Source organism: Juglans microcarpa x Juglans regia, chromosome 5S (assembly GCF_004785595.1).
Source record: "Juglans microcarpa x Juglans regia isolate MS1-56 chromosome 5S, Jm3101_v1.0, whole genome shotgun sequence".
Taxonomy (NCBI): domain Eukaryota; kingdom Viridiplantae; phylum Streptophyta; class Magnoliopsida; order Fagales; family Juglandaceae; genus Juglans; species Juglans microcarpa x Juglans regia.
Genome location: NC_054603.1, coordinates 14444033 through 14471941, shown reverse-complemented (window position 1 = coordinate 14471941; position 27909 = coordinate 14444033). Strand labels below are relative to the sequence as shown.

General features: G+C 37.1%; 1 pseudogene; it reads left to right on the top strand.

Moving 5' to 3' along the window:
- Positions 1 to 27909, top strand: part of LOC121267129 — a 49510-nt pseudogene that overhangs the window by 17417 nt on the left and 4184 nt on the right.

Genomic DNA, 27909 nt, shown 5'->3' with positions numbered 1-27909 from the left:
CAAAAAAATTAAAAATCATTGCCTCCCGATTGATTCTGTTATCTCCCTATGTTTACAAAGACACTCTTTTTTTTTCTAGATTCTACGATCAATCAAGAGACTTGCAGGCTGAGGTAGGTGAAAGTCTCAAGGCATTCCAATCAGACACAATCTTGCGTGCAACTCAAAAACGGAAGGGAAAGGTGACTTTAATTCCCAAACTTCCAACTATATTATTCCATCGTAGATGATTCATAAATAGCAAGTTAAATGATTTTGCAGGTCTAGTTGAGGCAAGAGAGGGTGCGAGTGTGAGTGTGGCAATGGATAGGTTTGTTTTCATGTTTCTCCAATTGTTGGGTTATCGCTTGAAGAGCAACATAGATGGACGAAATGGGTCTATTGGAATTGTTTGGTTATGACAAGCTGGAAAGAGAATTAATCCTCACCCAAAGAAATATTCCTCACCTTCGCCTTTACTTAACCAGCTAAATGATTACCGTGATGAGATGACACCAGAGGAAGCCTATTCCTACAGGGAACAAGTTTTGAATAGTGACGTGAGTCTGACTATATTTGATCCGATCTTCTATTATCATTGTCTACGCTGACTCCAGCTTTAATTTTTTGCTTAATGCCTCCATCTTTTCGTGTCATTTGTTGGTTTAGGGCTTTGATGTTTCTGCATCCCTGGGTCAATTGTTTCCATTGAATTCGACCGTGCAACATAGGCTACGACTATGATATGTATAAAAGGTATTCGCAGCTCGCAATCGATGAATACAATCGTCGGTTCAAGGTTTCCTTTTTTCTATTATTATTATTATTCTGATCATCGTCATCATCATTATAAAAGTTTTTATCAACGTCATCTTTTTAAATTGAAAGTTGTGAAAATTCGTGATGGCATTGGTTGGTGTGTAGATGCCAATAGTTTGTTAAGGTCTTGAAGGTAATGGGTTAGGCCGCCAACGGAACTAGGTATTATATAACCTTTGTGGCCAAGGATCTTGGCAATGGAGGTGAGATTAAGACGTATCAAGCTGTGGTATTAGATGGGATAGACTTTGAGACAACTAAATCCTTTAGGCAAAAACCCTCCGAAGATGAGCGAGGTAAAGATAATTGATTCCATTGATTCTTGAAAGCTTTGAGCCACTATTGTGGCGTTGTCGTTTTCGTATTTCTAATTAGTTCATTATTAGATAGATGACCTTCCGTGTGACTATAACAAATCTCCCATCTTATTGGACTAGGCTAGTACTAGATCCTTTTATGCCAGTAATGAATTTTAGAGCCAAACCCCCTAGGGTTTAGCTACTAATCCGAGGGTTTGGCTCAACTTGTAAAGGCCTTGGGTTTAGGGGTATGCTCCCCCTAGGTCTAAGGTTCAAATCTCCTTAGGTGCTAACAATCTCTAGGGGTCATCGGACTGGGAGATTTTTCCTTTAAATTAACCGAGGTGCACTTATGAGAAACTCCTTGCCGAGGCCTTTGAACCACTAGGATTAGTTGAGATACTGTTCTGGACACCCGATGCCAAAAAAAAGAAGAAGATTAGAGCCATGTTTGGTTATGATCTCTGAGGAGATTCGTACACTATATTAGAGTGGTAGCTTAATGGGGATACTCATTCTTTTCATGTTTTCAAACGTGTTAGGATGAAATTAATACTCGTTCAATCTCTATGACATTGAAGTGATGAGTACGAGTTCTTATCTAACAAAGATACATCAATGAAAAATTAGGTTGTTCACATTGTCAAGGAGATTACTCTTGTGGATGAGATGAGTTGGATGGATAGGAAGAGCAGGGCTTCACAGTAACGTGGCCAGAGCACTTTGGTACTCAATTTTCAAATGTCTTGGGATAGTTTGGGTTATGCCTTAGGTAAGGGTGGAGCTTTTGGCTTGCTGAAAGGGTAAAATAATAATCTTTGTTGCCTAGATGTGCGGTGAATGATTCCATTATGCTTAATGTGGGGTCTTTGGGAAGAATGCAGTGGTCGTTTCTTTGATGTTGGAGAGAGACGGTGCTTGAGCTTGAATTCATTATGAGATGAGAATTTTGGTTTTAGATGAAAGTTTAAAATATTATTTTTTAATATTATTATTGTTTTGAGATTTGAAAAAGTTGAATTATTTATTATATTTTGTGTGAGAATTTAAAAAGTTATAATGATAAAATGAGATGAGATGATAATTTTGTGTTTTGTATTTGCCCCCAAACCAGCCCGATGAAGTGGCATATGATAACCTTAGCTTTCTTGCTCGTAGATAATGCCACCGGTGTACAGGGGCGGCACCTTCTCATTCTACCAGATATTTATCCACCAACTCCTCATTTGAGGTTCTTGCCCTGTTATCCTCTTATTCTCATTCCACAAACTATCAATCTTTTCTAGCCATCATCTCTAGCCTATCTTCTGTCAGTTATTCAAAACCTTTTGGTTATGGAAATGAGATAGAGCCTGTCCCGGAAGTCAATAAAATAACATTTGATAATCTTGCCAGAGATTTTATTGGGCACTATCCTCTAATTGCTATTACAAACTGTTGGACTTTAAACTTCTAGTTTAATATATATTAGAAAGTGTCTAGTTTCTATAAAATAGGAGAGTGGTTACAAGAACTTTAATTTTTTGTTTAGCATTGTTCAGTTGTTGTGTCGATTTCAAGACTCTGTAATTTAAGAGAAGGTATACAGATTTTCAGCGTTGAGTTTGACTTTGATGAGTAACATTTAGTGTTGATTTTTATTTTTTTTTATAAATTAGTGTTGATTTATATTTATTTTTTATCTTTGTATTATTTCATGTAGACTTTGGCTGTCGTGGGAGACAGTGGTTTTGGCAAAATCACCTCTGCAGTGCAGTGGTTAGTTAGCATGTTTATATTATATCACACCACATAAGACATAAGGGGATCATCTTCCACGCCACACCCGCTTGAGAGCAGCCCTAAATCCCGTTCCAACAAGCAAGAAGCTCGACCATTCTTGATGGCATCACTCAATCCAGGCCAAGTTTGTGAAAAACACCATTCCACAAAGCCCTTGCCACCTCGCAATGCAGAAGGAGATGATCCACTGTTTTTCCATTCTTTTTGCACCTGCAACACCACTCCAAAACAATGAGACATTTCTTCCTTAAATTGTCTAGCATCATGGTTTTTCCAAGGGAAGCTGTCCAAACGAAAAAAGTCACCTTAGAAGGCACGTGAGACCTCAAACTACTCTTTCAAGGAAAGGAAGGGCTACCCTGAAAAGACAAAAGCTTATAGTATGAGTGAACAATGAAGTTTTTGCTCCCCTTGCAGTCCATAACATTTTATCCATGGCATTACCATTAATCCTTAGTGAGTATAGATGACTGAAAAAAGCATCAATTTCCCATTCTTGAACTGCTTGAGTTAAACAAATATCCCACTAAATCACACCATTAGGGCAAGAAAACAAATCTGAAACAGTAACAAACTTATCAGAAGCCAATCTATAAATAGCTGGAAACATATTGTAGAGAGCCCACTCACCACACCAAATGTCAAACCAGAAACGGATCCTAGCTCCCTCGCCAACAGAAAAATTCACATGACTAACAAAACTCCCCCAACCCTTTCTAATAAACTTACAAAGCCCCACACCATAAGTCCCCCGAATGGCGTTAGAACACCAACCCCCCCCCCCCCCCCCCCCCCCCCCCCCGCCCAATGCACTACTATACTTCGATCAATTATCTCTCTCCAAACCAATTCCCCTTCCAATTGATATCTCTGTAGCCACTTACCCAATAACGAGCACCTAACCCACCAATCGAAATGGGAGTACAAACTTTATTCCAACTAATGAGATAGAACTTAGTAGCATCGCCCATACCAACCCAAAGAAAGCCCAAAACAACTTCTAAATCCGGTTTACCACTCCCGCGGGCAGTGGAAACAGTGATAGATAATTAAGTAAGGAGATTAGGGAGAGTACTCTTTAGAAGAGTGAGTCTAACCCTTAGATAAGTAAAGACGCTTCCAACCAGCCAATCTTCTCTCAACTTTTTCAACGACCCCATCCCAATAGCACGAGCCTTAAAATGCGCCCCTCGTGGAAGTCCTAAGTATTTCATGGGAAGAGAGGCAATCTTACATCCCAACAATCTTGCTGAACTATTGACGTTACACACCTCCCCCACTAAAATCAACTTGGACTTGCCCAAATTCACCTTAAGTCCAGAAACAACTTCAAAGCATTATAGTATAACCCTTAAGGCTTGAATATGCCAAAATCCGCATCACAAAAGATGATGGTGTTATCTGCAAAAAGAAGATGTGATAGAGTAATAGGCCCATAAGTGTCATTACCAATTGAAAATCCCAATAGATATCCCTCCCTTACAGCAGTCTGCACCATCCGACCCAACACCTCCATGACAATGACAAAAAGGAAGTGAGATAAAGAGTTCCCCTGTCTCAAGACCCGAACTATGAAAGAATAAGCAAAATTACCATTGACCAAAACCGAGAATTGGGGAGTAGAAACACAATGTCGAATCCATGAATACCACCTAGCCCCAAGGCCGCATCTCTCAAGAATATAGAATAGGAAGTCCCAATTCACATGATCAAAAGTCTTTTCCATATCCAGCTTACAAAGGACACCAAGAGTGCCCTCCCTCATCTAACTGTCAAGGCATTCATTAGCAATAAGCACCGAGTCAAGGATTTATCTATCCCGAACAAAGGTATTTTGGGGCTTAGAAATGATGTGTTCCATCACCTTGCTCATACGATTAGCAAGCACCTTCAATATTATCTTATAAATCCCACTCACAATACTAATAGGTCGAAAATACTTGAGTTCGAAGGCCCTAGGTTTCTTAGGAATAAGTGCAATAAAGATGACATTAAGAGATTTTTCACACTTTTTAAAAGAGAAAAAACTCCTGAAAAACCCACATGATATCTTCCTTCACAATATCCTAGTAAACTTGGAAGAAGGCCATAGAAAAACCATCTAGTCTAGGAGCTTTATCTTTGACCATCCCACTAACCACCTGAAAAACCTCGTCTTCATCAAAGTGTCTCTCCAACCAACTCACACTAAGTGGATCAAAAGAGTCAAAAACCATCCCGTCAAGCTTAGGCCTCCAAGAAATAGATTCGGAAAGAAGATCTTCATAATAATGCACTATAATGTCATCAATTCAGGAGGAGAGGAGATTTCACAACCATCGGAATGAAGCATCTCAATGGCATTGTTCCTACAATGTGGGTTGGCCATTTTATGAAAACATTATCCCTTTCTCTCAACCAAAGGGACCTATATTTTTGCCGCCAAGAGATCTCCTCCATCAATAACACTCTCTCAAGGTCAGCCACCGCATATTTTTTCCTCAAAAAAGCCTCATCTTTAAGGACCATGTCTTCTTCCCTAGACTCCAAAACCTGTAACGCCTCCAAAAGAGAATTTTTCTGGCCAATGATATTCCCAAAAATTGTTGTGTTCTACTCTGTTAAATTAAATTTCAAAGCTTTGAGCTTACTAGCAAGAATTAAGCTAGGAGTACCTGTGAACTAGTAAGATGCCCACCAGCTTCTAACCTTATCTACAAAGCCATCAATTTTCAACCACATATTTTCAAATTTAAAATTCCTCTGACCCCCATGAATGCTAACACTGTCCAATAAGATAGGAAAGTAGTCTAAACACACCTAGGGCAATCTCTTTTGACATTAACTCTTGATAATGTGCCTCCCAAGAAGGGGAAACAAGAAAGCGATCAAATCTCGACCAGCCACGACCATTAGACCAAGCAGAGACGCCCCCACAAGAGGAAGATCTAGAAGATCCAAATAAAAAATGAATTAAAAAAATGTTTCATAGCTTAGGAAGAGCTAGAATTACCTGAACGTTCGCTCGGGAACCTAGTAATGTTGAAATCACCACTCATATACCACATAATGTCCCAAAGAGAGTACAAACATGCTAATTCATCCCACAATAGACTCCTTTCTCTATCTAAATTTGGATCAGAGACGCCCGCATAGGCCCACTCCCATCTATCCTCAACATTTTTTAAAAAAACATGCTACAGTAAAATTGCCAATGCATTCTTGTAAACTCTGCCACCCTTGTGTCCCACATCAAGAGGAAGCCTTCCGAAGCTCTCAAAGATGCCAAATAAGCCCAACTCACAAAGGGACAACCCCACAAGCCATGAATTAAACATCTATCGATGAAGTGTAACTTCATTTCTTGTAAGCAAAATATGTCAACTTTCCAATTATGTAACAAAGACTTGATTAGAGAATGTTTGTTAGGATCATTAAGACCCCTAACATTCCATGTAAGAATCTGGGGCTTCATGAAAAAGGTGTAATCCGCTCCCTTTCAATTTGTCCATTCCTCCACTCCCCTCCTTGATATCATAATTTATAGAGCATTATAGTCTCCTTAGCCCCCCTTTTTTTTAGAATTAGGTTTTAAAACCAACAAATGTCCAAATTCAATGGCTATAAGAAGTGCCTTGAATTGTTCTTCAAAGCCAACATTGGAAATCACAACACAGGCCTGTAGCTCCTCTACTTTTTTAAGAACCCAATCTGGCACAGCATGTGAGGGGGGAAGAGCACATATAGGATTTGGGCTCCCACCAGTACAATTCCCTTTGCATAAAACCAATTGCAAGTTTGAAACACCAGAAGCCTCCCCATCTACACCCTGTCGCACCATTTCTGAATTAAGCATCACTTATGGAGAGTTCCCAATTTCCTTCCCTATACGAAATAAAGCCTCCACTGGCAATGGTGGTTGAATAACCAACATAACAGGGTCTACCGAATGCAAACGCCTCACATATGGGATTAGAGACATTGACAAGGCAGCTATCTACTCCACCACTATCCGAGACTCAAAACTCGACAGAAATTCCCCTTCAATTTCAGAGGCTTTTCCAGCACCATTGCACTCTCCGAGGGATCAACTAGCACCTTTGGCAAGGTCTATGCTAACCCTAGTGGCTGCGAGTCGACGATAGGCACTCAGGTGGTGGTGAAGGCACAATGCCTTTTGGCCCCAAAACAGGCCCGATATGAGCTTCTCTCGCCAAATGCATAATGGGTTTTTAGCTAGGCCCGGCCCAGCCCAGTCATTTACTTACCCTTCTCATCCTCGCCAAGCTTTGGGCCCCTAGAGGCTGGCCCAACAGTGTAATCCAATTCCTGCTTATCCATAACTCCAAGATTGCAACTTGCTCCTTTCTTCTTCGAGCCCAGGCCCATTTTTACCCAACTTAACATAAAATCGATTTTACCCCTCATGTCCAATAATGTGTCTTGCATGGATAACAAAGACATACCCTCTCCAACCCCTGACATGTCACCCTTGGAAACCCAAACGTCATACTTGGCAGAATTGAATTCCGTCTGCACCACTTTCCCACCATCTGCCCCAAAGACAGTCCACTTACCCCTCAAGCAACCATAAGAATCAGAAGGGGGGCGACTTTTTAACTACATCCTCGAAGGACTTCTTCAAACCCAACACCACTTGCGCTCAAGAAGACGAGGAGTTCCTTTGAAAACCTGCCCTGTTTTCCACACCCGAAATAAAGGACTTGAAGCCCGCCTCTCTCAGCATTGCAGCAAAACGCCTCCATCCCTCACCCTTCAATCCTTCCGGGACGGTGATAAAACCACGCCTCACCTATTTTCCATATTCAGATAGCGACAGAAAACATCCAAATTTGTTGTGGCATCGTTGGCCAATCAACACCTGATTCCCAATTCATTTGGATTTATAGAACACTGACGGACCAGCTGGCGCACCATAGGTAGACACTATAGAGGCCAACCATTCCATAGCATAAACATCTACCGTAATAAACTTAGTAACCTTGTGACTTTTCTCAGTGATTTTCCACCATTTGTCATTTACACTATGAAAGAAGAAAGACTTGGAATCAATAAAAAAACTTACTGAAAACCATCATGAGATAAGGAAGAAGATAAGAAGAGGAGGGAAAACAGTGAAGAGAAACAAAATGGGGGGAAAATAATAGCTATTTCCAACGAGGAGCAATGGAAAAAGGGAAACGATAGCTCGTGAGAGAGAGAGAGAGAGAGAGAGAGAGAGAGAGAGAGGGGGGAAAGAGAGAGCAATTTCTCATGGAGTAGTTGTAAAAGAGTTGTAGACCTTATAACTTCTTCCAACTTTGTTTATAATTTATGTTGGGTTAAATTTATTTAAAGATACACTACATTATTGTTCTATTATCCTTTGTATCTCATAACACTGCTGGATGTTTCTTTTATTCTTAACTCTTTCTTTCCCATCTTCTTAAGATAGGTATCCATTATTTTGTACCCTTTGTGTCTATCTTTTTCTATCTTTATTTCATTTCATGCCTATTTGTACTCGGTTAGATTATAACTGGGAATGGAAGATCGAACATGTTGGGCCCCTTCCAAGAAATTGACATATCGAAGTGAAATCAATTTATCATAGCTTAACTCCTTGCGATAATTCTCATGTCCCACTGAAGATTACTTGGAGTCCTGCATTAGGGGAAATTCTTACATAAGATAATTTAAGGAGGTGATGGACGAAGGTGATAAATTGGTGCTTTATGTGCGGGAGGATTGGGGAAACAATGACTCATTTGATGCTACTTGTCGAGAGGTCGTGCAACCCCGGAATTACTCCAGACTTTGTTCCTAGACACCCGGTGCCAATAAAAAAAATATAAATATTATTAGAATAGTTGGAAGATGTCGATCGACAATGATATGAAATTCTGAGTTAAACTATTTCACATGCAAATACATTAAAAGTTGGATATACATATTAATTTAGATGCTATAATTTAGGTACTATTGGGTAGCAGGTTCGGAAAATCAAGTTAGGCTTGCCTTTTGGAAGACTAGACTTACGAGCAATTCTAGCATATCCGTGCACTCCCCAATCTTTGCCATAGGAGTTTTTTATGATCCAATAATTTTTATCTTCTTTCTCATCATAATCAAATCCAATTATAAGGATTGCATGTTGATAAGCTTTCTTTTTTCCTTGGAGAATTAAATCGAGTTCACCGGATCCTTCATATATACCCTATCAAACAATAACATAAAAAATGATAAGGAAGAATAATTATATTATTACCAGTATGTATGCCCAATTAAAAATTGATAATACTTACGCCTTTAAGTTCTTGGAATGCTTTGGTCACTATCAAACCACATGCTATTGGTTGTTCTTTCACTCTCATAAGTAGCTCATTTTCATTATCATGATCTACCTTTTGGACATCTACGATCTTCACAGCAAGAGTTTTCTACATGTAGAGCCAAGATAAGAATAAATGAAGTAGATACACAAACATATATATATAGAGTGAGAGAGAGAGAGAGAGAGAGGAGAACTTCAAATTTATATAACCTGTTCTTCAGTCTTGTGTCGACAAGGACATTTATGTGCTTTGAATGGGTATTCTTCCTCCTTCATAATCCCATAACTTTTAATCCATTTCAAAGCTTTTATGATTGAATATGAGTAACATTGTTTCTCTTCTTCCTTACAACAATCGAGCAACTCTTGGGAAGAAAGTTCGAGAAGATCTTTATCTGGATTTTTAGCTTTAAGACAAGCTGCAACAGCCTCAGAAGCAACTATCGCCCAGCACATATCTAAGCAGAGAATTATATACTTAATTTCTTGACAATAATGGAATTATAATGCCGCATCTTATTGTTTACAAAAGTCTAAGAAATTATTAGTATCTAATATCTTACGTGCTAAGTTAAATAATATAGTTATATTTAGATAAGTGAAACAATCTTATTCCCCATGAGTGTTAGATACAAGAATCAATAGCTTTTAATCATTAAAACTATTAGTAAGCGGACAAACAGCAAGCCAACACCAAGAAGGTGAATTGATTACAATATTTAAAGAATATCAATCAGTCTAAGATAACAATACATTCAAACAATAGGCCTCAAATAACACATTTATGGAGAAGAATTTTAGTTTTTTCTCCATCAGCCTCAGCAAGCAACTATGATGAATACAGACACGAGCATAGAGCAACCCTTGCATGCACATCAACAAATAATAATAATAATAATAATTAGGAGTAACTCAATGACCAATACTAATATTTCAAATATAATTTCATACATTACATGATATCAATCTGTACCAAGAAAAACATGGGTTTAAAGATGCCAAGGTCTTAAGGACATGACAAATAGATATAGTGATAAATGATATATGATTAAAAAACTTTGTATCACTTACTGCAATTCTTTTGATCTTTAACTGGATTCAAGGTTCCACCATTGCGAATACGCCAGTCCCAAAAAAGGGGAAATTTTTTAGGCAATTGATCATCCTAATTACGAGTTAATTAAAATACATCAGTAAGAAGATATATATAGATGACTGTGTCAAAAAAAATATAAACATATATTTTCAAATAATATTTTTTACACATTGCATTATTTATAAATTATCGTTATGATAAAAAACATAGATGATGAAGAACGAAATATACGATAAATCATGCAAAGGGTACGTACGCAGAAAATAAACCAAACATTTCTCTATAGAATATCGCTCATGCACGATGAAAATAAAAGTAAAGCAAAGTTCACGTATACTTCTATTTAGGCTTTGTTTTTCACAATTGAAATAGAGGGAATCAAACGACATTTGATTTACAGCTGTTTCTAAAGTGGAACTTACACAATGCACAGTGCATGTGATTCTCTCATATGAATTTTTTTATCCTTAAATGCATAAAACTATATATCCCTCTCTCGTGCTGGTCTAGTTTATTACGATTTATTCATAATATTGTACTCAATAAGTTGTCGTAAGCATATTTATGAGCAATAAAAGTATCCCTTTTAAACAAAAAAAAATTAAAAAAAAATTAGGCAATTTCATCATGAGAAGTGCTGTTATATATATGTATACACGTTTTAAGCTTATAATATAAGTACACTTTTTTTTAAGAAAAAAAGATTGCAACGGACAGACCAAAACCCGTTATCTGTTACCTTTCCCCGTCCAATGTCACAGTATTCATCTCCGCCATTCTTAGCCACTCTCAATATTTCCGATTCACTAAGTTTGGCACAGCTAGAGTTGCAATCTTCGGCCTAGTAAATATTTGTTTCATATACTGGAAAAAGAAACGCATTAATCCATGGAAATGGTTGTGGCTACACAGGAAAACCAACAAACAAGGTTATGGAACGGGATGTTTTCTGAAATGAAAAGCAACAGTGACTGAGTTTTGGTCTATTGTTTAAATCCTATTTTCTTTTATAAAATGTGCGTACATATAACATATAGCATTTCTATTTGAAAGATCACAAACCAATGATTGTTCTAGAATGGCTATTCCTCACAATGGCTCCTTTGTAGAAATAACTTACTTGAAGTAATAATGAATTAAAGAAATAAAACCAGTACAAATACACTGGGGCATTCCCAGGCAAACGAAACAAAGAACACAGGGCAGGCCCTAAGCACCCATCTGGTTCCATCTTTCTGTTTTAAACATGATGAATAAGAATATAGAGACAAGTTGAATCATTAAAGAGAGAAGATCGACGTACTAACCATAAGAGAGGAGAGGAAGGATCAAGCAAGCACAGATGAACACAAAATGAAGAATCAGGGCTGGTCATGCATATATACGTTCATAGAATGAGAATGAGGGCTGCATGCTGGCCTCCTTTCCGTACGTAGGAGGGACCACAACCATTCGGACAACTGACACGATAGTGGAGCAGAGCAAGGACTGCGCGACGCTTTTATAAAAATGTATATGCCAGCAGCATAGTGCTATTGTTAATGCTGTGGGTTGGCTGAGTAAAACAAAAAAAAAAAACTGCTCTGTTTCAAGGTGGTTAGAACAGACGAGGAGTGTTGGGGTGCAGGTCGTGAGTGGAGGCTTGCGGGTTGGTGCTGGGGTGGCGTGGGACTACGGTCGTGAAAGGCAGAGGCTTAGTTAGTTGCCCTGGCTGCTTCGTCGTGCAGGAGCAGTGGCTGCTTGTGCTCGGCGTCTCACGTGGTGCTTCCTCTGCGGCTTTTCTTGAAATGGGAGGGTGGTGGCGCGCGACTTGGTTTTGGCAGTGGGGCTATCCCACGGTGGTACAGTGGCAGGCAAGTTGATAGTGGCCGCGTACGGGAAGAAATGTCTAGCTGTTGATGTGGTTGCTGGTGGTGCAGGGCAGCATGAAAGTGAGGAGAGCAACGTGCATCATGGAGCCATGCATGGCGTGGGGTCTGAAGTACATAGATGTAAAATTATTTTTGCTGGAGGGAAAATACTGTCAAGAATGAGAGTGAGCGTGAAGGCTTTAGATGTGAATCTTATTAGCATAGAGGATACTGCTGCTGCAGCAGAGTACCACTAAAGAGCAACCGCAGGCAATTTTGTTTGTTATTTCTCTCAAGTGCTTGTAACTGTTTTTGTATAATTTCTTTTCGCATGGATGCTGATACCGACACAATTAAAAGAAAAAAAGTTTTCTAAAGAGTGCTTCTGTCTATATAGTTAGGTTATATATAAACTGCTTAAGAAAAATTTGTTAGCTGGTTTGCATTATTCATAGTGAATGTCTATGAAAATTTTATAAAAAAGTATTGGACAAAATTAAATACTCCCAAAAGTATTTAAAAGAGTCTTAGCTATCAAAGTTAAATACTCAAAAATCTCTCTATCTTTCCATATTTAATTCCCGTGGTAAGGTTGTGCATTCTCCAGAGAACCAAGTAAAACATAAATTACCATGTTACTAAAGAGATTTCACTCCGAATAGTGATCACTCTTATTTCCCGTGGTAGGGTTGGAGATTACTATTATATCTCGTAATAGGGCTAGATGTCACTATTATATCACGTGACAAGGCCAGAGGTCACTATTATATTCCTGAACAGTGCCAGAGGTCACAATTATATCCCATGACAGAGCCAGAGGTCATTATTATCACCCATGACAAGGCCATATATCAGAGCAAAACAAAATCAGAATCATCAGATCATGACCATAAACAGAATCAGATACAAAATCAGAAAGTCATGCCAATGGTTTTCAGGTGCTACATCTTATCACAACAGAGTACTGAAACAAATTCAGATCATTTCACATTAAAAAACAGATTCAGAACATCTTTGCATCACATGCACAAATTTTCAAAAATTTCGTATTCGCTCTTTTTGCGTAGTTCAGAAGTAGAATGTCAAAAATTTGATCATGCCTACACCAATCATGACAAAAATACTTTCCTCTTTTATACAAATTTCATGAGTAATGCAGAACAAATAACTAAGGTTGTTTCCACATTTTTTTTCAAACATATCATGCACATTTTTCATAAAATCAACATCAGTTCATTTTTTTTTATGCAAAGTCTAGTATAGAAATCCGGCTTACCTAGTCTTTTTACCTTTTCAAAAATTTTCTGCAACTATGCCGAACAACATTAACCGTCAACTATAAAATAGTCACGTAACTTTCATAAATTTTCAATTGAGCACATATTTCGATACTTAAACTGGAAATGCTAAATTAACCTATTTTTTTCCAAAATTCTCGTAATTCTAAAATATCATCACTTCCCAAATTCATCAACTTCCACTTGACAAAACAACTCCAGCTTAATATTTTAGTTTACAAAGTTATAATAAAATCTATTAAAGTAAAAATCAAAACTTCGTTTAATAGAATAGATTTAATCCTATCTAAACCGTTCAAAATTATATTAAACACTTACTACTAAAATTCATTTATAAAAATTATGAAACCAAATAATATAATAATAAGTAATACACTTTAAAACGCTAACTATCTTCTGTAATAATATATATATATATATATATATATATATATATATACACACACACACACATAAAACAAAGCCTTTAAAGAGTAAATTAAAAGTAAGCCCAAACATATAACCAGGGGTATTTTTGGGAGTTAACCATAAATATGTATAGGTTAAGGCTGGAACTCAATAAAAAAAATTAATAATAATAAAACTTCAAAAACTACAACCGCTCCACTAACCCGTGCATTAGAGAGTAAAGTTCTATACTAGGAGAGAGGTGAACATGCGACGGCGCAGGGAGGTCTGAGGTCGACAATGGTGATGCGGCGGCAGAGCAAGCACTGAGAGAAAGAGAGAAAGTGATGAGAGAGAGGGAACGGGGAGAGAGAGAGAGAGATGAGATAGACAGAGAGTGAGAGAAAGAGAGAAGACAGGGGAGGAAGACACAAAAGCTTATGGCAGTGAATGGTGATCGACTTGGCAGTGCCTCACGGCTACGTTATGGTGCACGATAGCTAGTGGTTGGGGAGCTTCAGTCGTTGGAAGTGGAGGTGCAATGTTTGACTCTGTTTTTGGCCTCCTATAATTGATGCTCTCAGTTTAAACGTGGTGATGGTGCAACGGTTTGCGGCTGTGTTTCCGAAAATGAAAATTGACCTACGGTGGCTTTGTGGCTGAGGTAGGTGGCGACAACTGTGTAGTGGCAAGGCCTACACACTTATGCCTGACATCCATTCCCTGCCTATTTTAATCCTCGATCATTTTTGTCGAACCTAATATATCAAGATTTTAACTTCCCAATATTTTTGCATGATGCCTTAAATACCACCTAATTCAAGCACTTGGTATTGTTTGTCGTACACTTCAAGATTCAGAACAGGTTATAAACCTCAACAACGGGTTCGATTAAAAGCCTAACAATAATTTCACCCAAGTTCTAATCTTAACTTCATATCAAAAAGTAAATAGAACTCTTCACATAATCTAACAACCTCATACACAAAGCAAAATAAAGTTTTCCAAAGTCTGGAGGCACTTAATCTCACACTTTGTTCATGAAGATATCCAATTTGTGGTTCCTAAGAACCTATTGTTCTTAAAATCCTCCAAAAATTTGAAAATTCATAGCCAAGATTTACGTCCTAATTGATCTCAAATAAACAAATTTCTAAGCCTTCATGACGTTTAATCCCAGTCCATCATGCAAATTCTCCAGTTGTGCACTCTTATAATTCCACCCAATTGCCAAAGGTTAAAATGTCATAAATAAATTACTGATGTAACTAATCGACTTCCACACCTACCCTGACAACTCTTACCAAACTTTATTAAAATAAAGAATACATACTCATCCATAAATCCAGATGATGGTCTCTTTCATGTAACGCCCCGATCCTGAAGGTCCAGAGAGTTAGCTCTTAATACTTAATATCAACTTCAATAACACAACTATAAAATTCAGAAAATTCCATCAAATGGTAATCCATTTAATCCACCCAAATATCTATGTTCCTTCATGAGGACAACAAAAAAATTCTCATTAACATAAATTAAAAACTCTTCAGAAACTCGAAATTATCCTTAACTCATCCAATCAAAATACCCGAAAAATAAATCAGTTTACTAACTACAACTCTCAAATAAGCCATTGTACCCTCAGGCACTTATTCCACTACGATCATCACATCTTGCTAAAACTTCATACTCTTGTTCTCCAGCTAGACCATCAAAATTATCTGAAAAATATATGGAGATAAGGGGTGAGTTATCAACAACGCAGTAAGCAAAGAACATATACCAGTATGTAAACATGAGCATTTACAAAGTTCAGAATGTATAACAAAATATTTTCTTTCAAAATGCAGAATCAGAATAATGTTTTCAAAATGTAGCGTCAGAACATGTTATCAAAAATATCAGAGCGAAAGTTCGAAATTATTCATAATCAAAATCTCTTTGGCATAGCATAAACTGAAACATCACATCTTATCTTATCATATTAGAACAAATACCATGTTTAACCACCGTGGTAGGGTTGTGCAAACCCCGGTAGCTAACCAAGCAGAAACAGAATGTGAATCTTCTCCTTATTCATTCTCAGAGCCCCTAAGTGTGCACATAGGAAAGACTATGCAGAAAACCACTTTGTTTCTAAAGTGGGTGCACTAGAAACAAAAAAGTTGGTACCAACCCAAACAGAAGCCACAGTTTTACACCCTTGGTAAGGTCAGACCGAACAAAAACAAAATGTTATGCCAGAGGTTTTCAGAAAACACATCATATCACATCAGAGTATTGAACATCTTCAGAACAGAACTGAATCAGATCACAAAACATAATTTTATGCACAAAATTTCATATTCGCTCTCTTTTGCAAGGTTCAGAAACAAAATGTCAAAAATAAGCTCATGTCTACACCAATCATGATAGAAAATACTTTCTTCTTAAACAAAATCTCATGAGTAATACAGAACGAATAACCGAGGTAGTTCAATTTTCTTTTCATAACAAAATATGCATACTTCTCAAAACTCAGCCTCACCCCATTTTATTTTAATGCAAAGTCTAGCATAGGAACCCCGCTTACCTGGACTTCTTAGCCTTTTTAAGAAATTTCCTCAAAAATGCCGAACAATAATTAATTGTCACCTATAAAATAATCATGTAATTTCTGTAAATTTTCAATCAAGCACGTATTTCGATATTTAAACCTAAACTCCTAATATAACCTATTTTAATTCCTCAAGACCTAAAATTCTCATAACCCCAAAATAAATCATCACTTTCTAAAATCATTAATGTCCATTTAATAACTTTGACTAAAATATTTAAAAGTCTGACTTATTTACTATTGAGTTGTAATTATAAAGTTTGATACTAGATAATATAATTATACCAAAATATTTTAAAATATACAGCAACAATATAATAAGCTAGATCATAATAATAAAAGATACAACATTATTGTTTACTTTTTGAAAGAAAAACCTTACTTAATACCAATTTAATTTACTTAAAAGATTTCTGTAAAAGGTAAATAAATTAGAGAGTACTAATACAAATTAAAAGTTTAAAAGTACATTAATACAACTTGTAGTAAAGAGTACTATTGAAATTTCATTTAATTAAAAGACCAACTATTCGGTAAGGTATAGTTAGGCATTTTGTTGTTTGAAAACATATATAACACGTGTGAAATAACAATGCATGGCAGGGGCTCACCAAGAAGGTAACATGCGACGGCGCAGGGTGCGATGGGAGATGGTGAACTCGGCGGCTATGCACTGGACGAGAGAGAGAGAGAGAGAGAGATGTAAATAAAATAAGTGCACACAGCAAGAGAAAAAAAAAAAAGACAGAGAAGCAATGTAAGCGTTCAGCAATAGCTCACCGCGAGGGACAAGTCGGAACTGAGAAGGCTCGATGCTGACGGAAAGGTGACAACCGGCTCGATGCTGTGGCTAGCCCGATAATTTTCCCGTCATAAGGTGGTGATCAACCGGATTTGTGGTGATGCTCTGTTTTCGAGAGGAGAAACAGGGGCTCTCTATTTGATGGCCAGTGGTGGTTCCCCGTGGGTTCACAGTTGGGCTACGGCGGTGAGTTCAGGGCAGTTTGTTACGCGCAATGGACAACCCAAGTTGCTTCTGCTGAGGGCGAGGTACCACGAGAGTTGGTATTAAAAGGTGGGCTCACTCGGCAGTGGGAAGCCGAGAGAAGCATGGGCAGCACAGAGGTTTGACGGCAACGGGGAGGGCTTGACAGGGGGTTTTATGATGGTCGCTGGCTAGTGGGGGAAAGGGTCTGAGTAGGATAATCTGGTGGTGCGGCGGCAGTGAGAAACTAGGAGAAAAGAGAGAAAATTGAAGCGGTAGCTCTAGCTTTAGGTGGAGGATGGCTACGGGTTTGTGTGCGATACAGTGTAATGAACATATATATAAAAGAAAAAAAAACTGATAAAACCTTAGAGAAGAGAGAGTGGCGTGCATGCAGTGAGTAAACGGACATGAAAGTGTAGTACGTGAAGTCTAAAATTATTTTCACGGGCTAGGCCTCTTTACAAAACGTGCACTATGGGATTAATGCATGGACTTTTTGCCTAATTCTTAGGCCTCGACTAAACCTAAAAGAATTACACATGTCTCATTAAATTTTTTTTTGGAGTGAAGATCCATTTGGTCTATTAAAATATTTTAAACTTATCCTAAAATTATAATCTGTCAAAAATATTTTAGGCTCATACTCTCTTCCAAAAATTTTACTCGAAATTTTAAATGGACTTTTCATACTTATAAACATAAAAATTTTGTAAAGCGGGCTTGGCTTGCCCGGGTGTTACATTTCATCATTAGTCATAATTAATACCCTTCTCATCACCCAACCTTTCAGCTTTTAAGGTACAGAACTTAACCTAATCTGTTGAAATGAAAGAATGGTAGCCCGAAAATCAAATACATCAGTAGTTTTTTTTTAAAGAAAAAATCAATACGAGAAATGGCTAGCTCTAATTTTCTCTACTGCTCGCGCTTATATATGTTCGTAGAATCAGGGCTGCATGCTGGCCTCCTTTCCGTACTTAGGATGGACCACCACCATACGAACTACTGACACAGACAGATGGTGGAGCAGCTATGCCGGGCAAGAGCGATTGCTGGTACGTATAGACTGCGCGCAGTGAGAATTACCAGTTCCAACAAGTTGCCATTTTAGTCCCCATGCATTTGATTCGTGTAAAATGCTAGCTATGGTTTATTCGTATAAAATGCAGGCTCTGGAGGCATAATAATAAGGTAAAATGCAAAAACTTCACTGACAGCTTTTGGACCTGCAAACCTGTGCAAGGTGCCTGATCAATAATGGAGCTGGATGCTGGTCAGAAAGTAAAAATGGAATAACTTTCTCTATTTAGTGCAGAGGTCAAGACCAAACAAAATCTGAAGCATCCAGGAGAGTGTTCTATTTAGTATAGAGCCTTTGTTGAGATAGGTAGCTTCCATGTCCATGCAAAAACCAATACACAAATCTCAAATCTCCAGATATTCCTTTGACTAAAGATTCTTCACATTTCAGCAATTAACATTGCAACAGACATTTCTTCCAATCCATATGCAATGAGTTTGAGCCATCAAGATAGCATTAAGATCAGAATCAACTTCCTCAACAAAATTACTCCAGAGAGAGAACTTCTACCAAGTTCCCATTCCACAATTAATGTGATAAAAAGCTTAGGTCAGAAGTATATATACTGTCAAGAAGATGATCCCACATAGAATTACTGTTTTGATAGACTCCACATGATGCTCCCCTTAATGAGGAAGAAGATGATCATCCGACATATCTGTCATCAATTTTGTATAATTTCTTTTCATAAGGATAATGATACCGACACAATTATTTTACGTTCAATTTTACAATCAGTTGTAAAAGAAAAATAGTTTTCTAAAGAGTGCTTGGGTCTATATAATTAGGTTATATATAAATTGTTTAAGAAAAACTTATTAGCTGGTTTGCATTATTCAGTGAATTTCTATGACAATTTCATAAAAAAGTAATAGACAAAATTAAATACTCCCAAAAGTATTTAAAAGAATATTAGCTATCAAAATTAAATACTCCAAAATCTCTCTCTCTTTCAATTCTCTCTCTCTCACCCGCCTCAAGCACAGCCCTGTGGCACATCCTTACCTCAATATCGAGGTTTATTGAGAGGCAAGAATTAAGGAAGCATTGGAGTTGAACGAGGCTTTGGGTTCGATTAAGGATGTAACGCCCCATACCCGGGTCTACCTGTCACTTATAAACATGTCTCTCAACACATCTAAAACAAATCTCCAAAAACTTCATAAGCAAAATCAATCTCATATCTTCTAAATAAATATCTTAAAAACTCTGCAAACTCATTACTATAATAATAATAACCCAAGGGGTTCACAATCTCCCGGTAGTCATAACATGCCAAACTGATAATTCTATAAGTCCTACTAAACCAAAAACATAATTAGATCTAAAAGACATCAAATCTAAAATACATCAGAATTTCTTCTTTTAACATCCTCTCCTCAGCTTAATCATGCTCACCATTCCTATATAAATCTAGGTCCTCAGTTGAACTCTCCACATCATCTGAAAATATTATGAAGATAAGGGAGATGAGTCATCCACAACTCAGTAAGCAGAGGACATATGCTAGCGTGCAAGCATGAGCATTTACAAAGTATAGTATGCAGAACAAAATATTTTCTAGAATTATCATGCAAAATAAAACATGTTTTCAAAAATAACAGAGCGATGGTTTTAAGACAAGTAAAACACAGAGTACTTTGACATAACATAAACTGAGCATCATCATCACATCAAACAGAGCATCTCATAGAGCAAAGACCATGTTTCACCCCCGTGGTAGAGTTGTGCTAACCCCGATGGCCAAACCAGGCAGAGACAGAGGTGAAATCTTTCCTTTATTCTTCTCGGAGCCCCGAGTGTGCACACAGGAAAGACCACAATAAAACCACATTGTTTCCAAAGTGGGTGCACTCAAAGATAGAGAAGTTAGTACCAACCCAAACAGAGCAGAGCATAACATAGTAAAGTAGAGACAGAGTCAGATACAAAATCAGTACACCATGCCAAAGGTTTTCAGATGCCATATTAAAATAAAACAGAGTACCAAAACATAATCAGATCATTCTCACATAATGAAAACAAAAGTCGAAGCATCTTTCTAAATCAATGCACAAATTTGCAGATTCTCAATATCACTCTTTTTCAGATTTCAGTGACAACATGATAAAATTTAGCTCATGTTTACACAATGTATGTCAGAAAATATTTTTCCTTTTTCGTACAGATTTCATGAGTAATGCAAATAAACGACCGAGGTTGCTTTTTCCCAAGTTCTCATTTCATCACAAAATATGCAAAGTTTTCAGAAAGTTAACATCAGTCTTAATAACTCGTATAAAGTCTAGTATAGGAACCCTGCTTACTTGACTCCTGCAGCGTATTATCTATGCCTTGAAAAAGATCTCTATCAGTCTCATCACCTATTCATAAAAATAATATATATAAACTAAGTATTAAAGACCAACTACACAATTTTAATCAAAACAATTAAGACCCAAATTCTAAACCATATTTCAGCAAATTTAACTCAACCCAAACAGCCATCTAATCACTTGGATAGCCCACACTTCAACCCAAAATAGCATATACTAATTTCAATATTGGTCTAAACACCCACCGAACCAACGTCCACTGAAATAATCAATACATCAAACCCAATTCAGCAACCCATTACTCCAAGCAAACACCAACAACTCCACCAAAACAGCACTACACACTAAACGTTTTTCTCCTTTCACAACCCACAAAAAGAAAATCCAACACTTCTAAATGTTAATCGGCACCCAACGAGACTCACTACTATTTATTTCTAAAGCAAAAATCCAACAAATCAAATTCTATTCTTCTTACACACGTAAACAGGTGACTAAGAAAGTTTACAACAATATCTTATATCTAGCGTCATATGGTGACCGGTGAAAGAAGGGAGCAACGCAACCCTGTCTAGAGATGAAAATAATTCCCTGTGATTCAATGAGAAAGTCAGAATTTTGTTTATTCAAGAGAGAAAAATTGTCCAACTAAGTGAATAACTTACGGTTGGAGGCTTAACGGTTATGAGAAACCGAGTAGAACGATGTAATCACAGCACTACAACAAACATGAAGACGCACGGGAAAGATCCACCAAAACCACAGACTGCACTTTAAAAAAAAAATCTATTCAATAGCCATTTCGTGTAAGATGAAGAGAGATGTGAAATCTTAGAGAAGAAAAGAGAAAAGAGGAGATTTACCAACTGGAGGAGCTCTCAGCAACCCAAGTCTGAAATTTGTTTTACCCAAAACTGCAGCACCAACAAATACTGAACAATAGAGGGACACGAGAGAGAGAAAGATACCTGTAGGCAAAAGATCACCAAGTGAGAGAGGAAGAGGAGCTGGGTTTGTTGAGAGAGCTAAAGCTTTAAGGAGAAAAACCAACAACAAGGGAAAACTGAACTGCCGAGAAGAGAGAATTAGAGTAGAGTAGTCTTCGGTAAAAATAGAGGAGAGGAAAAGAAAATGGGGAAACAGTTGTGCATGAAACCCGGACTCACCAAAAATAGAAACCAACGAAGGGAAGAGAATAATCGGGGGAGGATGGGTACTGGGTGAGTGAGAAACGGCTGGAAGAGAAACAAAAGAAAACCGAAAAGAGAAAGAGGGGGAGAAACTATCGGAAAGGAGAAAAAGAAAAATAAAAACAAGAGAAAGCAGATGAGGGGAAAAAAATACCTACCAAAAATGATGCTGTTCAAGGGCCTCGATGCTGGGTCTTACAATGGAGATTGGTGACGATGAGGCTGTGAAGAATGTTGGGAAAGTGCTGGATCACATGATTTCCATATGGAAAAACTAGGGCAGGTAAGCCATTGAGTTGCATTATTATGGAATTGTTAGTATGCTGAAGTTTAAATTTTCTTTGATTGTAAGTTTAGGAAAAACTTCTTTATTTATGGGCTTCGACGTATTCCTGATTATTTGCACTAATAATTAATTATCCGATGGTCTTTTGCATTTTTCCAGTGTGAGAAGAAAGAAAATTACTTAAACTTCATTTTTATAATGTCATGTGTAAAATGAAACTACTTGTGTTTGTTATGGTTCTGATAGAAGCAACTAGAAGAAGAGAAGAGGAACTCGAAGTGCAAAGGGGTCTGGAGCTGTCGAACTAATACGAGAAGTAAAGGAATATCAAGAGAAAGGAACGACGTCGTGAAGAGAAGTGAAATGTGTACTGCTTTATGTATTAGCTAGGGTGCTACGCACCATTTAAATAAATGTCAGTAGAGTTGTAAAACGCAACCGTTTGGAAGAGTCTTCCAAACGGTGCGTTCAAGCTGTCACATGTTAGCAAGTGATAGTGGTAAGTTTAATTTGTCTCAATTCTGTTAGGGTGCAGCGTACTAAGGCAAGGAGAGGAATCAGTGTGAGGCATCTTTGGAATATTGTAGAAGTTGAATTTCTGTAAGGAGGTTTAGGAGCCCTCGAAGTTACTCCCGTAGCAATTCATAGTGAAATTTCCTTTCAGCAATTTGACAAACAACTGGTGTGCATTCTGCTTGCTCATTGCAGCAAGCATATTCCATGTTTTCCATCACCTTCCTTGATACATTAGCCATTCACAATCAGGTCCATTACAGTGTTTGATGCTCGAACAAGCTCGTGTTAGGAACAATAAGAGAAAAGAAAAATATAAAGTGGAATCAATCGGACACGACACAAGCCTCCGCTACATGACCCAAGTCTCGTTGAATATCTATCTAATAACCACAATAATACTTGATGGATCTTGATGGATTGGGTCATGGACCGAGCCGCCACAAACAAAACCGAGCTCCACACAAAGAAGCCCAATAACTCTCGTCCTCTTCTTTCCTGTTTGCTTTGACTTTTGTTCTTGCTACCTTTGGTTAGCACCCTTCTTTCTTGCAAAGCCATAGGTCTTCTTTCGTCTATGCAAACGTACTCTGCATGAAAAATTGAATGGCTGGATGGATGTTTCATACAAAGAAATGATCTGAATCATCTGATAGTGACTTTGGTGAGAGCTCCTGACCAAAATCAAAAGATGCCACTACTATAACAGACATCAAAAGTCATTTCATCCAAAAAGGAATTGTTTGTGACAGAAACTTCAAGAGAATAAGAAGATCTATGGATGGAAAGCATATGAGAACGTTTGCATGCATACCGCTGCACCTACCTCGTTTGCATTCAAAACCCACCTCAGCTCATCTTATCTTATTATTACAACTTTTTTAAATTTCCACACAAAATATAACAAATCATTTAACTTTTATTTTACTATTCACAAACAATCTCAATTCACCTCAACTCATCTCTAAATCCAAACTACTCGTAACGGTCAGTCGAGTAAGTTAAACGTTGTGTTTCATTTTAATGAAACGGTGTGTTTCATGTAATAGCTCTTAAGTTTATAAATGGGATACGGTGCGTTTTAGTTAGTGCTAATTCATAGTTGTTTAGTTTACGACGTCGTTTCATGCTTTCATTTTGTATAAATAGATGGAATCAGTTGTGTGGAAGGCTGTTCAGAAAGCCGATTACAGATTCTTTGTAAGGAGGTTGAAGGTTCCTTGAAAACCTTTTTCCAGGAATTGAATTGAGGAATTCTTGGGCTAGTCATTCTCTGTGTTGAGTTCTTGAGTTCTGGGTTCGATTCTTTGTGTTTTGGCATTCTTTTCCTTTATTTGTTCTGTTCATTAACTGGTTCTTGAAGAGATACCTTTACACTTTCTACTTCTTCTCTAAGTGATTTCATAAAGAGTAATATGTACAATTTATGGAATCTCTCAAATCCTTATTGGAAAAATAATAAATAAAATTCCTGAAATATCTCAAATCCACGGAATCCCTAAAACACCTACTGAAATTACAAAAACATCTTGATTCTCTGCAATTACAAAATGGTAGTTTGCAAAACATGGAAATTCACCACTTGTTATTCTGCATGCTACATGGTATTTTGTCACAGTTATATATTGTTGAAGCATCCAGTCTGGCATCCATGGCACAAGCCACACAGCAAGGAATCTCCAAGTCAGCAGCTCTTCCAGAACCTTCAGGAATAACTTAGAATAGGTTGTGAATTGATTCTCTGTAAATTGTTGTAACGGTCTTGGCGGAGCACTATAACAAACTCTGCCATACCAAGCACTACCTCACTGTGCACGCCTACTGCTTGCAGTATTGTATAGGACAGCTCACAGCAGCTCATTCATTGTATATATATACTGCACTATAATACAATTATCAATATGGAAAATCCTTGCAAAACCAACTCTGTTTTCCAAACATTTACATATATGGTATCGAGTATACGAATTGGCCCAATAATTCTTCCAACAAGATTTTTGCCTTTCTTTTGCAATTGAAGCTGTCTAAAATCTCTATATTATTTGTATTCCTGAAGAAGGGTGGTTTTATCAACAAAAGAAAGCAGCACCAAACCTCAAAAAGTGGAGGTATGCACTAGGGAGAATGTGACAGAGGTAATGCAAGTGCGGGTGAGATTTGGCGATGGTGGTATGTTGACACGTGAAGACCATACGCAACAACACTAGCACCGTGGCTACTACGCCTAATAAAAAAGGAGAACTTGTACATATATAAAAAAATTACACAAAGTAAACTAACAAACTGATGTGATTTTATAGGATCCGTTAGATCTACTATACAATAAAAGTAACTTTACAATCTGACGTACCATATCATATCAAATCAATTTGTAGGTTTATTTTTGTGTAATTCTTTCATGTCTAAAATATTTCTCACAAAAAAGTTAGGGGATAGGTTAGTCAAATAGAGGACAACAAGGGAACCATGGTTGGGTGATGCCAGGCACGTGCATGGTGGTTGACATATCGGGCTAGATATACGATTTAAAGACACGTGAAAAATAAAAGAAAAAATTATATGGAGAAATGATATCCTGGAATGTGTAAATATTGTGCAATCTTTAAAAAAAAGAGTAAATACAGAATTTAAATGATAGAAAATAAATTTTTTATAAAAGAATTGTACGATACTTACGCACTCTACGATTGGATCTAGTATCAATTTTTGGGATTAAAAGATCTTAAAAAAAGACAAAAATAAAAGAAGGAGAAGATTGGTGGCATATATGCAGTGCATGGTGATCACGTGTGTCGAGAGTGGCACATGAAAAATCAAAATAGTAAAAGTTAACTAAATAATAGAAAAAAACATAAAAGAAAAAAGAAAAAGAAAGGTAAAGAAATGAGGGAGTAAGTTCCAGTGTTTTGAAATCTGTTTCGTACCGGCCGGTAAGGCTGAAATATGTTGTACTGGCTGGGTAGCCAATACAGATAGATATATTGTTTCGTACCAGTCAAAATTTCGGTCGTATCGACCGATTTATCGGGCTGTACCGGCCGATATATTGTATTTTGGCCGATATACATATTTCGGCCTTTACACTTTTTTTTTTCATTTCTTCAAACTGCAAGCTCATTTTTGGACCCTCTCAATTCAAACCAAACTATTTATAATTTATATACATTTATATATATATATATATATTTATATAATTTATTTATATATAAACTATTCTGAAACGGTACTGGTACCAAAATATCTTATTTCAAATACCTTAACCGAAACGGTCACCAAAACAGTATTCAAAACATTGGGAGTAACAATCACAAGCCATCTCGGTAGTCTTTGATAAGACTACTACCTCTATACTCACTCCCTTGAGTGACTATACCACCAACCTTTATAAAGATTTTGTAGGAGAGAAAATGAAAACTTGAATATCAAATAAAAAGAGTCCCTGAAAGCATTAGCATTGGACTTATCAAATGAGTTCAATCTTCAAAATTTGATGAATTTGGCTTTCAAATCACTGCATTGGATTCACCATATGGTAAAATCTAAAACTTTGAGTTACAGGACATTCCAATTCATCTTCAAATTTGAAGACCTACTGTTCATTGTTATCCATATTATTTTATTAGCAAAATCAGTCTTTCACCCATGATGTCGTTACTGTCTCCCCCTTTCTCTTCCTCTCCCAACAACCAGAAATCTCGAAATCCCATTTCTCTTCCTCTCCCTTTCTTCCCTCCCAACAACTCGTGAATTCCTAAATTCCCATTCTTCCTTTCCCTTTCTTCCTCTCCGTTTCTTCCCTCCATTTCTTCTCTATTTTTTTCGCCAAGCTATCCATTCCCTTTGTCGTGAGTCACCAATTCATCTTTATCTGATGAAATTAAACCTCTACTGAAGTTCTAGTTCTTGCTAGGTATTTTAGATGAAAGAGGACCTCCATCACCTCCATAGGCACACCATTACCGCTCCCTTCTCTTCTTCGATTCTCCGCTCCGAACGTTCTCTATCTCCTTGAGTTCACTCTCTCCTCGTCTTTATATATTCATCATATATGCATGTATAAGAAATTTTGTACTTCATGTATGCTTATGTATGTATGTTAGTGTAGTATGTATTTATGGCCTTTCTTGGATGTGATTTTACTTAGTCTGATTTCAATTCGGTGTCAATTGCAATGCGCACCCAAAGACAGAGAGTGCATTGTTTTATCGTTGGTCTAAGTTTATAAAACCCAAAAGGCCTCTGATCACTTTGCCCTAATTTATGTATTGGTAGTAAGGTCTGAGTTTTTCAATCCTTCTATTTTTTGAGTTGTTTGATACAAAGAGTTGTTTATATATATATATATATATATATACACACACACACACACACACACACACACACGAATGGTGTATATGGAATTTGAGAAACTTCATGGAAATTCAAGCCAAAGTTGATTATTCCTAATTGGGTCTATGTCGACTTTTAATGTGTAAAATTATTACACATTACCATGAGTAAAATGGTAAAATGTCTTTAGTTGCAAATGTCTTTACTCAATACCATGAGTAAAATGTCTTTAGTTGCAAATGCCTATATTAACAATAATATCAGGTAACCTGATATTGCTATTATTTTAACTAATGATTTTTCTGGTGTGCTTCGTCATTGGTGGGATAAGCACCTCACTGATGAAACTTGGTATTAGTATATGTAATGATCAAATGCTGCTTCGTGAACAGATGAAAAATAGTAAGAAAGCCAAATATGAAATGAGAAATTTTTATGAACAATTTGGCCTTTCTCCTATTGCTCCATCTAGACGAAAGCACAAATATTCTACCAAGTTTTCCAAATCTCATGGTGGTATAAGGAGAAAACCCCGTGATGATTTTTACAAAAAATCCTTTAATAAAAAACCTTTTTTTAAATCTTTTATTAGGAAAAATAATTTTCAAAATTCCTCAAAAGGGAAATACTTTAATTATGGCAAATATGGAGATTTTGTAGATAAATGTCCTAAGAAGCCCAATAAATTCAAAAATAAGCTGAATCAGCTGAATATTAATGTCAATGATCAATAATAATTGTTTTGACTTCTGGAAACACAATCTTCCTCATCATCTGACATTCATGAG